Source organism: Aplidium turbinatum, chromosome 11 (genome assembly GCF_918807975.1).
Source record: "Aplidium turbinatum chromosome 11, kaAplTurb1.1, whole genome shotgun sequence".
Taxonomy (NCBI): domain Eukaryota; kingdom Metazoa; phylum Chordata; class Ascidiacea; order Aplousobranchia; family Polyclinidae; genus Aplidium; species Aplidium turbinatum.
In genome coordinates, this window is record NC_137482.1 from 16,112,993 (window position 1) to 16,127,030 (window position 14,038).

The window sequence follows — 14,038 nt, forward strand, 5'->3', positions numbered from 1 at the left end:
ACAACTGCAATATCAATCCTTTGCAGATGGTTTTGTAAAGTCAACGTCAAAAGTGGAAGGGTGAAAGCATTGTAACATATAATTTGTGGCTTTAGGTTTCACTGAACACGTAAGTTCGTCACGTAGTTACAGGTATCGTTTGCACAATCAAGTGATAGACAGGTTCATGTTAATGACATTTTGCAAAACAGATGTCTTATCCCACACGGTGCGTACATTAAGATTTAGATATCTGCAAAAACAAGATGCAAAACCATGCAAGCTGCAATTCACGCAATGTCAAGTGCAAGTCAAACTTGTCGCAGTCTCTAAAGTTTGTGGTCGTTTGCGCTAACGCTTTTGTTTCAAACCTAATGGCTTGTGACATTAAAACAAAAGTTAAATTCGGAAACTAAATTTACTGTTTATACTTTAGACTAGGAGGTTATTCCAAGACAGGCCCGGATTTCAGGAGGGCAGAGGGCGCAGGTGCCCCGGGCCCCCTCTTGAAGGGCCCCCTGACGTGAAAAAAATGTGATCTTGTGTTATTATTATTTTTTTCTTTCAGCCTTTAAAGTTTCTGCAAAATGCTGTGGAGGGAAGTGCACTGCTGGATTAATGCTACTGTAGACGTAGAGATGATTTTTCGCGAAAAAAAATTTTGCACGGGGCCCCCCGATCTAAAAGTGCCCCGGGCCCCCATCAGCTAAACCCGCCCCTGTTCCAAGAACAAACTGTTTTCACCATAAAATCAAGATTATGATCATCAACAAACCGAAAATGTTTAGCTGTCGAAATGCTTGCTGGAGCATGAGTTTTGCTGCTACATTTTGGATCTATTCTGCTTATTCAGACTAACTTCCTACCACAAAACCTTACCCATGCAGATACTTTAATTAAGGTTTACATGCAAGAAGCTGCTTATCGCCAGTTGGCAGCCTATACTCGCACTCAAGATCAATTCTTCGAATTAGCAAAATGTGCCACCTGTTGTCCCAACGAAATATAATTCTTGGCTACTCTTACAATACGATGCATTCTATCAAAATATTAGGGACGCTATATAACCACAAAATAGCAAACTTATCCGCCTTATCAGATTATAAGGAAGACAGATTAATAGCTTACAGCAACTCTATAGTCTTCATTTTCGGTAGCGAAACAAAAAAAAACTAGACTGCATCGAAAAGTACTTTAACCGGTAATCATCACACTACGTCTTTGCATTTTTATTCTTATATAGTTATGGCAGTCACAGCATAGCAGGTTTGCAATAATGTCATATAATCCTAAATAAAATATCTATCAGGTTAAACGTTTTTGCTGTATTTGGAATAGCCGGAGATTTCATTGCACGTCTATTCAATGACTATTTTTGTGTTCCACCTCGTGGCAGATTTTTCTTATGATTGCAATTATTTTTGAATAGTTTCTTTTTTTTTATGCGCTGTCGCCTTTTTTGAACAGATTATCATGTTTCAATCATGATTCCCAACATTTTCCTAGTTTTTATAGTCTCTACACTAGCCTAATATTTCAATATGTTATCATGCCACACTACAGATTCAATTTAAATTTTCTTTTTAAGATTAGGACCGGGATTGTTAAAACTCTGATTCTGCCTAACTGTTTTCTACTGTACATCCGCTACTGCATTATCGGCTTAGCATATTAACTTTTTTTTTTAGAAAATTTTACGGTTGTTTACTCTTTGCTAAAATGATAAACTTGAATTTTTTCCCTACATTGAAGAGTTTACGGCCCTAACCTAACGCTTCCTTGTCCTATTTTTAAGCGCCATGGCTAAACATAGGGGCCCACTAGTGGATTTCGGGGGTGAGGGCGGCAAGATGGTGCCGGCCCTAAGTGGAGGCAGGCTTTGTCAAAATTGTTGAAACCAAAAAAAAACAGTGATGAATTTCAAACTGCATAGTTTATTCAGCTAGACCTTGCAACTTTTCATTGCCTTCCAATTAACTAGGCCAATTATTTGCACGGCGACAACGACTATCTCACCAATTATCGCTTAAATGGCGATTTAATGGCCAATTACATCAATAAAATTGGTTTACAGTTATCAGTCTAAAACAAATGATGTGGAGAATAGTGATTTGCTCTTTTTTCCGAATGTCTTTCATGTTGCAGTAAAACTGCACGTTTCAAGTTTCATTTTAAAAATATTTTATAAATAAAAACTTTTCGCGTTACTGCCAGGATGAGTTGAAATTCAATCCGCAACAACTATGGTCGTGATATCTGGTAAAGGGTGGGCCTTGACTTTATTAAACTTAAACCTTTTCTAGCGGAAAGAAATAGGCTGCACCTAGAAAAAAACGGTGCCCTTTTTGAGAAATATGCAAAAGCAGGGCACTTTGTCACTTTTTACTTGGATTTTTGTTATTGTGACAAATACTGATGAAGAAAATGTGCAAGGATATCAGCTTCAAAAGCAAAAATCGGTCTTTCGGGCTTGCTTACGGCAATACTCAAAAATTTTTTTTTCACAAAAATGCACATGCCAAACCTAGTCGGAAAAGTACAGTAGCGCGGCAGTATAAGCAAAGTTTACGTTGAGGCACAGTTTACGTTGAGGTTACAGAGACGAGCAAAATTAAAGCAATTTAAATTTAAAACTTTCGAACAAAGTCCAACGGAACGAGGGTCTGCTAATGGTTCACATATTTTCAATTGCATCAACAATGCATTCTCATAGTTTACGACAAAATATTCGAATGCGTCACTTGTCATACACAGCCTATCGTGAAGTACGATAAGCAAGCAAGACAAGCCCTTGAAACGAAAAGTCAAAGAGGTGTAACCGTGTCCGAAGGGCACCAGCTAGACACAGCGGCACGAGCCAAATTGTCAACAACCCGCAAGCAAATAGCAGTGAGTAATGCTTTATCACACATTACTTCATGGTTTGCTCTTAAATGTATCCTTGTCGTGTTGATACTTTCTTCAATGTTAACTGGCGCACTCTGACCTACAAATGATAGGTGGCATCTTTTACGAGTGGTAAGGTCAGGAAAACAAGAAGGCTTTAAAACGAACCTCATCATTATTCAGACGTTTTGTAGACTATTTACAGCTTTCGAAGGTGCATGTTATCCATTTTGCAGATGTTTGCTTCTGTTAATATAGACATTAAGATTTATTGCTGTTTGTAGGCTAGACACGCAGACATTTTTAAACCGATGATGCGACTTGTGCCTCCCTCAAGACAGTCAGTCATGTCTGAGTCACAATCCATGCAAAACCAACACACAATATATTTTTCTACTTCTTGTAATTTTGCTCGTCGTTTAGGGAGGAAAACAACGAGGTTAAAGCTTCAACGGAATACTTTTTAACTGTAATCAATCACTTTTCGGTTTCTCAAATTCAGCAAACGACTTCAAATATCTTGCGATAAAACCAGTGGCCGATTGGAAATACCTTTGTGGCATAAATTACTGGTGCGATACTGATGATGCCAGTGTTATGGCCAAAACACCAGTGTCTATCGTTGTTCATCAAAAAAGCATTTGAAAATGTCTTCAAAGTTAAGGTTCTCTATCTTTCGCTAAAATGTAAATTAAAATTAGAACAATCGTTATAAGAAGTTGCAGATTTTGTGGGGTGCAGAGGACTAGAGTAAACAAGTCAAATAAAAAGGGAGCAAAAATGTAGAAATATCGTTTGCAAAAAGACAAAGTACGAAATTTCTTTAAAAACTCAAACAATCGATTCTATATTTAAAACAACTGACAGCATCAATCAATGTTTAAACTTGAAATAGAGCCACAAAATAAACACAGACCACCAGAAAGGCACTAATCCTTCACGCTGGTGATTGAGTACCTTCTAAAGAATCTAAACCATTATCTACACAGCACAACTTCTTAGGTGAGCAGTATGAGTCGCAAATAGTTTTACTAGAAGCAAATAAACATAGAGTAGGCCTACAAAATTAAGTTTAATAAAACGTTTTAAAGGATATTTCCACAAAATACCAGTGACATGTATGGCCCAAAGCAATGTTGCTTGCTTGTTACCAACGGCTCCACAGTCATCACTATAACAGTGTACCAAGTTATAGAGTTAGACGTATATCACCAATGGCCGTTCGCAGTTCAGATTGCCTGTTACTTCCATCTAAAAATATTGAACCCGATCTTTCTTCAATTTAAAAGCTTAATAAAGGTTCAGTTAAAGCACAAAATAGAGAGCGACTACCACTTCAATAAAAGCGTCACAAAACAAAATCAGGTGGCTGGTATTGACGTAGCCTTATGAATGTCTCAGTGACGTAGAAGATGGTGCTTCATTCTACTTGAATCTGCTGAGAAGCAATTGGAACTAAATAAGCACTTTTTATAAAACGTTCAAAAAATTCTTGGCATTTTAATCTAAGATAAAAACTGTTGCTACAGTTTTGAATTTACTTAGATAGGATTGGCCCTATAGCAAGCTCACCCGAAAAACGCTTGCTCTTGGTGGACGGTAAGTTCACATTTACTGAGAATAGGTTGTACGGTACCCCGAAAGTTAATGAGAAAAAATATGCAAATAACCAAAACGAAGCCAAGAAAACATTTACTCATGGATCGGACTCAATCAAACGATACGAAACGAACTTGTGGAAATTCGAAATTGATGGAACAATATATCCAATGTTGATGCTTGCTGCATTGCTACAGCCTACAACCAAACATAGCGAATGATGGTGACACCATGGGTTACTTAAACACAACATCAGTAACTACAAAACGTTTGCAATGCTGTAACAAGTTGCTTGATACGGCAATCACGCGGATATGCGATTGAACAACTGAACTAGTGAAAATGAGACACAGCACAATATTATTTTGCTTTTGACAAATGTCAATATGTAGGCTACGCAATATACATTGCACAACAAAAGTTGTATTTCGATAAAACCCTCATGGTAAAACTTTTTAGGAGATGCAGACTGTTAATTTGTAATGGTTGATTCATGCAATTCATTATATACTTTGCTTGGCATTAGTTAAACACCCAGTTGTTGCATTGATACTCTCAATGGTCAATTGTATGTATGGCCACATAGATTGTATAAAAAAAAAAAAACGCTGCTTCATCAGTAGCCTACATCTATGTTGGAAAATGATAATATCTTTACATCAGTTTTATATCATTTTAGTGAAATCTGAAATGACATTTGCTTTGAAAAACTGATTCAAAAGTAGTGCGACTGGTAAACGGAAAACAATTTCAAATACTTGGAATTTATTTGGTGAAGTGGAGCGACGCCAAGAAGATAAACACTTAGCATTTCGCTATCGCAAAACAAGGACTACTTAAGGCCATGGATCAATGACAAATGACTCTTGAACTCGACCACAACAGTTAATTGGCGAATTTGTTTTATATTCTGCGTGTGTTACGCGCCTGGATAAATGCAGACAAATTCTTTTTCTGCGTTCGTCAAATAGTTGTGAAATCTTCCGGTTCAAGTTAGATTGTGTGGAACATGAGTCAAGTGGTTTAAATGTAAGTAGACTGGAACTTGTGTGCACAGAAGGCATAGCTGAGCCACTCGAGAAGGTTCACTGTGGCCTTGTTTATCCCACGTCGCGTTACATTTAAGCCAAAGGTATCCATGTCCTTTGCGTGTGTCCGAACAACAAGTCAATGGTAGATAAATGAGAAATGTGCCACCTCCAAGACGGGTCTTAGGAGTTTAAGAACGCCTCCCTACAAAGGTTGAAAGATAAAAGGCAACTAGGTAATATGTGATGCGCAGAGAAAAATGGATTTTTCAAAACTGATTTCGACAAGCTGTCTGCTCTAACAAACGTTAATAATGTTTAGCGGGCAAAACTTATTATCGTCTTCGTGTGAGATCAACCGACGAAAGTTCTCAAACTAGCATTGGTGTGAGATCAATTTCAAACACAAAAATCCTTTTTGAAACAAATCTACCTGATGGTGTCGACACTAAAGTGAAAGTTAATTGGAATGCGATCAATTTTAGAGTAAACGATACAAAATCACCAACAATTGATTTCTAAAATATATAAAGTTTTCTAACCCATTACACTGCAGTATCAATAACTTAAGCTACAACTAGTGGGTCTTTGGCATAATATGATGCAATTAAACTTATTTTAAATCTTGATAGTCGTAGTTACGAAACCAGCGAATTCAGATATAAAACCAATTGCTTTGTGGCGTTTTTTGTCAAGCACGGGGTACTCTTCAGAACTCAACCACTTTGAACATGGAACTTGTGTTTTATAATCCTGTACCATAGTGCCACCAAGCGAATAAATAAATGACGTAAATTTGTTCTCACCGACGTTTGCTGTTTGTTTTCATTACATGCGATGGAGATGTAATTCTCAAAGCAAAAACAGAGTAACCCAAAAACATCAACAGGTCACCGATTCCGATTTAATCTCATCAAGGAAACCATGTAACTTAACGTGGATTTATGTTTCCCATAGTTTTTAACGCGTCTGCTTTCACTGGTTCTGACTCAGCTAGGAAATACTTTGTAGCGGTGGTCAGAAGGTCGTTCGAGTCATTGCTAATTCAAGTCAGCTAAACAGACTATGCGCTCTTATCATGAGTCAAATAGCAATGTTTCAAACTGAAGCAGTCAACGCTCTAGTTACTGAAATTTTACATGTCCTAGAAAAAAATAAAACAAAGCATAAACAAATGGGTGAGTATGTTCGAAAGCGTCTACAAAAGTATAGCTATGTGTGAGTCACTCAAACAGGTCACTGCACTGTGTCATTTTACCAGAGATTTCATTTTGGGCATTTTTTTGAAATAGCAACAACAAGAGTTCAAAGTTAAATAGATATGAATAGCAAGCTTTATCACACAAAACATGTTAATAGAAAGTAGATGAATAGGTAGAAACAAAAACATAGCAAAAATATTGCATCACTTTCCGCTAGTTTCATAGCCTATGTAGCTTAGCAAACGTATAACAGTGGCCTGTTTTGATTATAAAAAAAAGTGTTAACAAATGAATTTTTTCAATAATGTTTGAAGTATATGATCTTTGCAGTTTACAACAACCCAAACGTGACTGTGGTGAATTTTTGAATAAAATAGAACTTAGTTAGATTAACAAGTCAACACAACGTTTCTGCAAATGCAAGACATTTAATCTTACATGAAACATTGCGCTTGAAATAGACCGAACAATGGCCAAAAAGATACAAGTGCATGATCCCGTAACGCAAGTAGTTGAACTGAAAATAAGTGAACAGAAATCTGTTGGAATGACGCACCAACTCACAAGGTTGTTTGAATAGCTTCATGAATCAATGAGTTCAATTGCAAAAACAAACTTTGTGTAATCCCAGACAGCAAACCAACCGTTTTTTACATTGATTCAACGTCTGCAGACGTTAAATCAATGTAAAAAATGGTTGATTTGCTGTCTGGAATAGTGGCAAACTGTCAATACCATTTTTTTTTAAGTTACTCACAAAAATGCAACTGAATTTAAGATTGAAAGAGTCGGGATAGAAAATGCCTGGAACATATATCACGTAAACATCAGCTCAACCTTTCTTCCATATTCGCCTTTGGGTAAGATAGTAACTAAAATTAGACAAATACCTGTAACATCTGCGTGGCTGGTAACACAAGCACTTCAAAATAACAGATGGCGTTAACGGACAGCAAAGGGAAATTGTAACTGATGAGTTGCAGGGATACCAAATAAAAGCATTGCTATACAAAATATCCACGAAGCTGCAAGTCTACGTCATAATCGGTTAAAACAGCGTTTCTCAAAGTGGGCGAAATCGCCCCCCTGGGGGCGATTTTGAACGCCAAGGGGGCGAAAAAATCAAAGGGGGCGATCGGGGGGCGAAAACACTCGAAGGGGGCGAATTTATCAAACCACCAATAACAGTCCAACGCGCTAACAAATGTCCAACGCGCAAACCATTTACTGCAAATAAATGATTCCACCTTGACCGACAATGTATCGCTGCTGCTTGGATATGTGCGTTTTGTTCATAATATTAATATGAGAACAAGAAGAAATGATTTTTGCGCTCAGTCTTCTTACAGATATTCGGGCATCAAGCATCTTTAATGCAGTGAAAAACTTCTACGAAGAGAAGGGGATTCCACTGAAGAATATTTTACAATGCGCAACTGATGGTGCTCCGGCAATGGTTGGAAAGCATCGAGGGTTCTCATTGCACTGATGAAAAGAGCAATTTCTGGACTTATTGTAATGCATTGTGTAATTCACCGTGAGCATTTGGTTGCCCGTAATCTCAGTCCTGAACTGCATGAATCACTGATTATTGGAATGAAATGCGTCAACAAGATAAAAGCGCAGGTCAAAATGTCTCAGTTTCCCAATTTGAGCGAGAATGTTATTACAGAAGAACAACGGCAAAAATACTGCTCACATTTAGACATGCTTCATAAAGACATGAAACTTCGCTTTCCAGATGTCGTGGACCTCCATGTTCCAAACTGGGTGGTACAACCATTTTCTACCGAACCTACAGACATACTGTAAACGTGGAACTTCAAGAGCAGTTACAATGATGTGCAAACAGATGATGAGTCAAGAGTGAAATTCAGAAATGATCGATAGATACGATTTGTTTTGTGCCAGGTTGCTGGCAAATATGAGCTTCTCTGGAAAGAAGCTAGAAAAATGTGGATTTTGTCGTTTCCTACTTCATATATGGTTGAAAAGGGGTTTTCGGCTGTGGCATTGATGCTTTCAAAGCAACGACATGCCTGCTAGTTCATAAACGGGATGATCTTCGACTCTATCTTACGAAGATGTCGCCAAACATTTCAAAACTTTGTAAAAGTCGCCAAGCTCATCCATCCCATTGAACATTATTATGTATTCATGTTACTGTCAATTTCGTTGATTAAATTCCTAAAACTAAATTTGTCTATCACTCTATTATCAATGTTTATTTTACTTTACAGAATTAGGGGGGCGAAATCTTATTTTAATAACGAAAAAGGGGCGATGGACTAAAAAAGTTTGAGAAACACTGGGTTAAAACGTTTATACAACGCAATCTCGATATTGATTCAACCAAAACCGTTTGATGACCAAAAGCTTGGCAAAAGCGAAAACATTCTGATTTTGAAAGAACTTTATGTTTAGATATCTTTTGCTACAGTTTTCGCTAATTCATCGCCTCAAAGAATACTGGCCCTGTTGCTATTGCACATTGGTTCAAAAATTGCGTATCCCACTGCATACAGTTGTATCCCAGACAGCAAAATCCGTCATTTTTACATTGATGCAACGTCTGCAGAGGTTGAATCAATGCAAAAATGACGGATTTGCTGTCTGGGATGGTACACACAGTTAATTGATGACCTCACTTTTGAACTGTTATCCAACTCACCCATTGTATATAACTGTTAAAATAACATGACGCTTTGGGGGTTCACAGATCATAGGTGTCGTTTACGTCATGTTCTAAATACAGGAAATAGGGTAATAGTGCTTCTAGAGTACAAAACACACCTATTGCAAGTGTCTGTGCAACGTTCCTGTTGCCACTACAAAGATTCTCTCAGCAAAACATGGCAACAAAGTACAGTCGAATAGTGGCGGCCTTTCATTCGGCCACTCCTTTAGCTCTGGTATGTTATAACAATTGATTTCCAACCGCAATGAAAACAAGGTAAGATTTTCATAATTGTTATGTATGGAACCTATACCATGATAAGTCAGTAACAATCTGGAAATTCGCCCTTTGTACGCAGTGCATACTTGAATCTTTCTGGAGTTTGGTGTAAGCAGTAAATTATACGTTGAGCCCTTTCGTGAATTAAATTTACGAATTTTGCCGTTCAAGAAAAGATGTCATACCATTTGAATACAAAACAAAAAGAAAAGTGGATTATTGTGTGCACCGACACGGCTCAAACGAGCAAAAAAACACACCAAAAACTCACTTTGCGATCAAAATTACAATGACTGGGCATTCCATTGAATTGTAAAGTGCTCTGCCATTAATACTATAAATACATTTTTTTGAATAAAATTAGATTCAAATAAAAACTAAGCCTAAAATTGTCATTGAAAATAACGCAACAACACTTTAATTTTTGGAAAGGTTACACCACACAGAAGGAACGTGACGTCATAAAGGAATGGATACTTCAGCTAATTCAACAACTTAAGATGCAGATTCAACAAGAATCTTTTCTCAGTGTTCAATTCTACCTCTATACAGGGAAAATAGTATTTTCAGCTATGACAGAGCAGGTATGAAACCAAACATTGAAAAGTCAAGTCCAAACATGAACGAACATTGGGCACTCGATCAAAATAGCACCGTTGTTTCTCATAAGTCAAAATATGCCCAGAGTTGTTTAAAAATGCTTCTAAAAAAAGTGTCGCTTTGGTAACATGTTGATTTTGTTGCGTAGAATTAGATTTAATTTGTAAGCATATTCTGGCAACACCTGATCTTGTTGTTGTGTGTTTGTCAATGTACTTGTAGTATGATACAGCTTACAGTCAAAATGAGAGTATGACGTCAAAGGCTAATTAACTGTTCTGCTTCACAAGGTTTAGTGATTAAAGACCTGAGTTTAAAAACTACTTTAAGTTACTTTTTGTAGACATTGACTTATCATCAAAACTATGTTGTAGCCTACAATAGTCAGTTAAAAAGACTTAATTTTGCTGTAACACTCGCTTGTGTTTGCAAAGAAATAAAAAGACCAGCTCAGTGGCTGAGTGGCTTCGCCAATGCCTCTGTTGCTGGTAGATCTGAGATTGATTCCAGGTCAGACAACTCGAAGACTTTAAAAACGGTACCGCCATTGTGTTCTTTTTTGCATAACGCAGTAAGAATAAGTTAGGTAATAATGTGATGACATCGTAAACCTGATATAAAATCAAAAGTTAGCCCTATCGCTGAAAGACTTTAGCTGTTATAAAGCGACAATAAATGAAACCACAACATTATTAAAAAAATCAAAGATTTAACAACTTTCAAAAACTTTAACGCGTTTTTTCTCAAAAGTTGTGTTTTGTGGCTTATGTAGTTTTTTAACTCAAGTTTTTAATTTCACAAACCACATGATTTAACCCCATTCAGAAAGCAACTGTTATTTCATTGATGTGAGGCTAATTTAAAAGCAATAGCATTGAATGCTTTTTGTGACAAGGCGGTTCTCAAGAAACACTGAAAAACAGAATACGCAGGATACAATCGTAATAATGGTTGCTGATGCTGTCACTGTGTCATCCGAGTAACTTGGTAGGCCTATATTATCTTCAATTTCAATATCGATGTTAAAATACACCTTCTTGAGAACAAAAATCACAACCTAGTCTTGATGAAGATTGACGCATACCCCTCCAAAAAAACAGTCAATACAATGTTACCCTATCGAATGTTTGTTAGCATTCATGCTATCGAAAAAGTTTTTTTTTAACAAAGCGTTTTCGTATGCTACAAATAATAAATACGCATCTAATAAAAGTTAAGGTGCAACGAAAGTCATTTCTTGTTGCATTGCAGAGACTTTCTAGTGCAGCGTTTCTTAACCGGGGGTGCTAGCACCCCTTGGGGGTGCTGGAATAGACTGTAGGGGGTGCTAAATGCATGCAATATAATATCAAAAAATGCCATTTTACTTTTCTGCATTTTTTCGTCTTTTTGCCAGTATCAGCAGTTGTCACATGAGTTGCTGTTATTGCAGTCATCTCCTAGTCAAGTACTCAAATTGATCCTGATCGAGTAGATTGTGCGAACTTACCTGGTGGGTGCTTTGCTGTAATATTCTTGCTCACCTTTCGCTTCCAAAAACCACCATGGCAAAATACATTCCCACAAATCACTCATATCCAGAGTAAATACAGCAGCCCTTCTAGGCAGTAGGCTACATGAGTGATGATAATAGACTAAAGGAGGAGCTGATTGACATGCAGGTGAATCAGAGTTGTCCCACGAAATTTCGTCCTTCCGCATGCTGATTTCTGGTGTGATCAGTTAACAGCATATCCTGCATTGGCATGGAGCAGCATTGGAATTGATCGTTCCATTTCCGACTACCTACCTGTGTGAAAAGGCGTTCTCCACCATACTCCAAATCAAAACAATTGGCAGGAACCGCCTTCAACATGGGTTGCTCCACAATATGAGAGTGGCCAGGCCCGTAACTAGCTTGGAGCAGCAGGGGGGGCAAAAAGTATTCTAGAGGGGGCCCAACTTTTACCTTTCGAATCATGTACGAAAACGACGTTTGTACACAATGTGGGTATATTCACGCAAGAACATTAATCGTAGGCCTAATACAACGTTTACATCAGACTAGTTTATCATAGAAACAGTCAGTGGCGTAGCCAGGAATTTAGAAGAAAAAAAGGGGGGGGGGGTTGACGGGCGACAGGCAAAGCCCGACAGCGTCTTCGCCAAAGGCGACACCCAGCAGCGGGGGGTCAGGGGAGACCTCCCCCAGAAAATTTTGAAAAATTACTTTGAATTTGGTGCATTCTGAGAGCATTTTCAACAAACATGTGGGTATAAATATTCCTGTAAAATGGTACTGTCCGGTGGCATAGCAAAATGATAAGATCATGTTTTCTAGGGCATTTTTCGGTAATAAAGCTAAGTCTCTATGTTTTCTTGTTGCTAATTCCTGGCTGAGATATTTGAATGTTTGGTATTGGCAAAACTCGCTCTTTTAATGCAGTTTCGTTTAAAATTAGGCAAACTTTGTTTTAGAGACAACATTCTACCCAGTAGCGTAGCCAGAAATTTTGAAAGGGGGGGGTTGACGACCCAGCGGCGGGGGGGCCTCCCCAAAAATTTTTTAAAAATTACTTTGAATTTGGTGCATTCTGAGAGCATTTTCAACAAAAATGTGGGTATGAATATTCCTGTAAAATGGTGCTGTCCGGTGGCATAGCAAAAGGATAAGATCATGTTTTTTTCGGCATTTTTCGGAAATAAAGCTAAGTCTGTATGTTTTCTTGTTGCTAATTCCTGGCTGAGATGTTTGGTATTGGCAAAACTCGCTCTTTTAATACAGTTTTGTATAAAATTAGGCAATTTTTTTTTAGACTAAGCATCAATCTCAATATCGTGACGTCACACGTGTGACAAAGGGGGGGGTTGCAACCCCCAACCCCCTCCCTGGCTACGCCACTGATTCTACCACACCCTTAAACACACAATGTTTACAATTAAACACAAGAAAATTGAGTGTAAAACTGAAAAGTCAGCGAACAGAGCTAATTTAACATAATTTTTTTCAGGGGGTGCCAACGTTTTTGCAGGGGGGGCTTCGCCCCTCCTGCGCCCCTCCTAGTTACGGGCCTGAGAGTGGCTTTGACCAACACGAAGCCTCGAATAGAGAAATTGGTCACACATAAGCAACAACAGAAATCACATTGATACATGATTGCGTAACTAGTTACCCAGCTGGGTAACTTGAGTATGCAGGCCCGGATTTAGGGGGGGAGGGCAAAGGAGGCAGTTGCCCCGTGCCCCCCCGACTTTTGAAGGGCCCACCTATGGGGAAAAAAAGGTGATTTTGTGTTATTTTTTTCCTTTTGGCTATTAAAGTTTCTGCAAAATGCTGTGCAGTACTGGACTGATGCTACTGTAGACGTAGAGATGGTTTTTCGCGCCGTAGACGCGAAAAAGTTTTTTGCACGGGGGTCCCCCGATCTAAAAGTGTCCCGGGCCTCCCATCAGCTAAATCCGCCCTGTGAGTATGCTTAAGTTTGTCCATGTTCTTTCACTATTCTCGGGTTTTCCTATTTCTTTTTTCACCAATGATGACAGTAGTTTTGAAGAATAAACAAAATGATCAGTTTGTACTTCACTTTTCTTTCGATAGTGCAGGCTAAAGTTTAATAGCGGCGCCGAAATTTTGTATTTTTTGTCGCCTAACAAACTGTGCAGTTGTTTTAAGCAGGCCCGGATTTAGGTTTTTTTGACTTTTGAAGGGCCCCCCTACGTGGAAAAAATGTGATTTTGTGTTATTTTTTCTTCCTTTTAGCCTTTGAAGTTTCTGCAAAATGCTGTGCAGTGCTGGATTGATGTTACTG